This window comes from Rosa rugosa, chromosome 6 (genome assembly GCF_958449725.1).
Source record: "Rosa rugosa chromosome 6, drRosRugo1.1, whole genome shotgun sequence".
Lineage (NCBI taxonomy): Eukaryota > Viridiplantae > Streptophyta > Magnoliopsida > Rosales > Rosaceae > Rosa > Rosa rugosa.
The window spans coordinates 36,885,462-36,890,873 of record NC_084825.1 but is presented as its reverse complement, the minus strand read 5'-3'; positions in this window follow the sequence as shown (position 1 = coordinate 36,890,873).

The following is a 5,412-nucleotide window of genomic DNA, read 5'->3' as shown; positions in this document are numbered from 1 at the left end:
CGCCTTGTCAGGCCAAAATGTTCATTTTGGGTCCAAACAGAACTAATATCAGTTTTCATCTTCTACAGATTCTGTTTGCTCTGCAATTTCACATCTAGGTAGTTAATTACAACAACTTCAAGATATGCTTTTGATCTGTCACAATTTCAAATTTTTCACTACTGATCTATAGCATCTACTTTGTACTCTTAATTTCAATAATTCAATTATCTTCCAGTAAAACTAATTGTCTTCCAATGTTTTTTTTTCGATTTTTTTTCAGATTGATGTAAACTTTAGGCACTTAGTTTCTATGGATGTATAGTTTAGTTCATAGATTGTTTTGAGTTTCTTCAAATTTATACTTTCTCAAATTTTCAAGCATAGTTTTAGATTATAAACGTTGACCATTATGAAAACTTGGTGACAGTTTAGTTTAGTAGAATCAATAAGAATACAGGGGCAACATCATAGATGGTTTTTTTCTGTATTGAAACTGACCTCACATAAAAAAGGTTGTAAAAAAATAACAAGTGAATTGTGTTTGGACCCAAAATAAGCATTTTGGCCTGACAAGGCGTGTCTTGGAGAAATTGAGCCAATGTCAGTGGCTCAAGCTATATATTGTCGACAAGTTCAAAATATATATTTAGAGGCTAAATAAAGCCTACTATGGAAGCATGGAAGCATGGAAACATGAAAAGTCAACTTTAGCATATTTTCCTACTTCGGCTAGGAAAAACCAAGCTAGACAAGGAAGGAGGGTTGGCAGACTAACCAAATGAAATCGAAATATGCTGAAACTTTTCAGATCCATTCTAGACAGCCCAAGGATCATTTCTTATGAAGAGTGTAAGAGCTTTTTTTGAGTGGAAGGCCTTCAAACAATCAGCCCAATTTTCTACAGAAGCAAAACTGGAAAACTGGACCTGTAAGAGGTCCAGCAGCATTTTCGGCCCAACCACATGGAATAAAAATCTGAAAATTTGTCAGGATGATCTACACTCATAGTGGAACATTTCATATGAAGAAGTCGAAGGCATATAATGAAGTCTTGTTGGAGAAATAATTGAAGGAATAAAGGGGCAGAAACTGACCTAAAACCAGCTCAATATTCACATGTTCATGTTTCCTACCCACATGAAGAAAGCTAGATGCTTTTCTCTTTTTCCTTGGATATATTTTTCTTCTACAATCTCTTTAATAGATCATCACCACTTCCATGTTGCTGCACCTTCATGCTTTGCTTTCATTTCATCTTTTCTCTATCTTTTCCATATTTTACAAGTGAACTTAGATCTACTTTCATTATTTTTCTTCCACTCATCATTTCACTCTTCTTTTTCTTCCCTATATAAACCCCTTCTCCTCTCATTCTAAAACACACATTTCACATTCAACAACAACATCTCTAAGATGATCTAAGTTCTCTCTAGAGCAAACCTCTCTAAGAGCAACTCCTCTCCCTCTCTTTCTCTTTCTCTTACCGGTGATCACACTCCTAGTCCTAGTCTTCTCAGAAGCCGACTTTCAGTGCCACCAAACCCTCTGTCAACGTGCTTCGGTCCTAGTCTCCTCGGGAGCCGACGGTAGTGCCGCGACCACAACGGTTACAGAACCAGCCAAGCAAGGGTAACGCCCTAGCAACCCAGCCAAGCTAAAGTCACGCTTTAGCAAGATCTCAATACTTCCCGGTGATTTCGCTCTGCTCAATCTGCAATATTGAGTATCGACTTGTGAACAAGAAGAAACTTCAGCAAAGTCCTCACCACGAGGCACAAAGAATCCCACGACGAGGTTGGTGCTCTCCTCGTCTACAATCGCTTGAAAGAAGTCAGGTTAAGGGACACCCCCGACGACCGCACCCGAACGGTGCTGGCACGCCCGCGCAAGAAAAGAGACTGTTGACTAGCTGCAGCAAAATTGGAGCCAAACAAATTGAATTATTAAAAACTGACCTCACACTTGGTGATTTTTAACCCAATCTAATCTGTAATTTCTTTTTCTGCTTTTGATGTAAATTTGGGTCATGCTTCTTATTGAATTGGTCTAATATGTGGGTTTTGGTTAATTGCAGTGAGTGCCCACAAACATAGAGTTATTAGCACATCATCATTCACAGCAAAAGAACAACATCAGGAGAAGAAAAAAAATTGAAGCTAAACCATCCTTCTGTACATGTGTAATATATATGCTGTACTAATCAATTTTGTAAAATTGGAGCTGCACTGACTACAATTTTTATGAAACTGTAGTCAGCTAATCAACTAAAGCATTTAGTACCCTGGAGTAACTATTTTTTGTGTACACACTCCAGCACCACTTTTTGGAAACTAGCTTCAGTTGTTTTGGAAACCAGCTCTATCTTCAAGAACCTACATCAACTACTTTCTGAACACTTCCGCTAAGTTCTACTCAGTTACCCTGTTAAAAGTTGTATTCCTGAATGAATTACCTTTCTAGCATTCAATCATTTTGAAGGACAACCTTTTTCTTTTCTTTTTTTTACTTCTGGTATATATGCCTGAATGAATACTTTTTAGCATTTTCCATGAACTTGCATATATGATTGCTTTTAAACATAAGAAGCTCTCCATTCAATTTGGTTTTCTATTGTTACTTATTTGATTCTTTGTATTTCATGACTAACGATAGTAAATCCCACAGCAAAGTGCGGGCAAATCTTGCTAGTATATATGAATGTACAAAACAGAGGAAAACAGAGACGACCAGATTGCAACTACACACCAAAAACAGTTGTGTTGGAAAAAAAAGAAGATGCATTACTAGTACAGTAGTAATAATTTGAAGGAAGTCAACTTTAAGTTTTCTTTTCCTAATATTGTAGTTAGTGGATTTCATAAGGTAATATTTCATTTAGGTGGAGGAAAAATGTAATAGGTACGCAATTCTATTTTCACCATGCTAGATAATAATTTAGCTGTAGAGGTCTCTCCTTCCTTGGGAAACCTGTCTAGCCAGTATTAAGATTTTTTATATGTAGCGATAACTTGCTTCTAGTTACTTAGGTCAACTAAAAAAAATCAAGAATTTTCTCATTAGGCTCCGATACTCTTTACATTGTATAAAACTAAATTGAAAAATAATGGCATGGAAAAACCTTTCCTAGCATTCAAACCTTTTAACATAGCCGATCGAGAACAAATTAAGAGGGGCCATTCCATCCAAAATCAATGCAATAAGTCTGGTGTCATTGTCTCTTTGCCTTGAAGCCTAAAGGCAATGCCACATGCTCCTGGCATACCTCAACAAAGCTATTGGCCTCCCCACCTTGACATTGGACTGGACTAGCCAGGAATTAGATTGCATCCACATATATAGAATTATAGACATTTTCCTTTCCCTCTTTACCCGGCATTTAAGAAATGAAGACTAGAAAAAACAACAATCCCATGTTATGGACTGAACTTGGTCTCGCTGTGTATGTGACTACGTACTGTAACCACACAGAAAACAGTCGTCCTCCATCACGTCGTCGATCACGGGTTGGAATTAGGCAAGCGAATAATTAAGTCAAGTCATCTTTTGGAAGGAAGCAATAACTCCACCGATCTACAGTGGTTGTCTCTTCCTCTGAGCACTTTCTCATTTCCCTATCCTATATATTAGTCTGTTATGCCTGAAATGAAACTACTTAATTACCTAGTATTTCACAACCCAACAATGTTGCGGAAAGATGAATAGAAGTACTACTACATCTTGTATAAATTCACATATCCTAGATCTGAAACACATGATTCCATTTGGGTCAATCAACCCCACTTGCAGCAATCTGAAATTTGATTAGAGTTCCTAACTAACTGAGTCATTGGGTTGTTGACTGTTTAATGGCACATAACTATGTCAACTCTGAGTCATCAGGCTTCTCAGAGTTCCCTTTTCAACCCAACTCTGTGTTATAAATCCCCAATGCATAATTTCTGTCTATGATCCAGCCAACATCACATACGGCCACGGTTTCTGAGAGAGAGGGAGAAGTACACTATTGGAAATGCACCAGCTCAGCAGTCGCATTGAGAAGAAGACGTGATAGTTCAGATGGTTGTGGGTTTGATAGGTAATGCCGTGTCCTTCGGATCGAAACGCAGCTCAAGCACAAATGCAGCCTCTCGTTACCTGCAGCGTCCCCTAGTTTTGCCTTGTTGGGCTATCACTGACCGGGCCTTGGCCTAGTTCCTTTCTCCAGTTAGCCTACGGGCTACCTACTTGTTGCCTAGAATGATCTCTACTAATGTTCCTCTGAGCTTTTTTTATTTTTTATTTTTTTTAGGTAATAGAACTTTCGGTCGCCGGAATGCTTGCATTTTAACAGAATCAGCATAGGTCATACTTGCATCTTATTACAACACATAAAAACTCAAAACACAATGTTTTGGCGAAAATTCTTGTATACACGGCGGTGCAAGTTCACATACAATGAATATGCAACCTCAGCCGTCCATATGTGGGATCAGTTATTTATCACTCAAAACTGTCTAATCTCAACAGTCCGTGTATCTTCACGCCGTGTATCGAAGACTCTCCCAGTGTTTTGGTTTAGTAGTTGCCCTGATGTTTACATTTATATAACATGGTTTTTTTTTTTTTTTTTTTTTTTTCTGTTTACATTATTCTTGCTAGTAGCTACAGTGTATACAGGTATGAAAGGAAAGGCAGCATTCTGATTCGCAGTCAGTAAATGCAGAAAGTGCAATTGAAATCAGACCTTCACAGCTCAGCTTCCTTAATTAACTTCCTTAAGTCGTTCAAGTAGAACAAAAAAGCAACGCTAGTGGAAGACAAAGCTTAAAGTAAAGGGTCCTTGACCAAAAGCCCCAAAATGAGCCAAAGTTATCCCACTTACCCCAGCAACAGATTTTTATTCCCACTAACCTAATTTGAATTGAAATAACAATTTTATCCTTAGTCTAATTAATGAATTACAACCACATGCCCTTCTCTCCTCTCTCTCTCTCTTTCTCACGCAGACTCTCTCTCTCTCCAGTCACGACGCAGACTCTCTCTCTCTCTCTCTCTCTCTCTCCTCGGTGCAATCGCCGACGCCGGACTCTCTCTCCTCGTCACCGCCTGTGTTTTTTCTCGCTGTGATTTTCTCTCCGTGTAGATTGCCGGCGTTGCTCTCTCTCCTCGTCTCCGCCTCGGTTTTGCTAGCTGTGATTTACTTTCAGTGCAGATCGCCGACGCCAGATTCCTAGCCATGTGCTTCCTCCCTCGGCTCCGTCGTCTTCTTCGTCGTCGTGGGTGGCTCCGCTAAAACCCCCAGAACTCGGACTCCGGTGCAGATCGCCGGAGAAGACGACTCGCTTCTTCAGTCGACTCCACACGGCGCCGTTTCCACCAGCACCGCCACCAACGACGACGCCTATTTCTTCTGCTCGCCTCTCCAACCCCCCTGATCCAGACCCAAAGGTT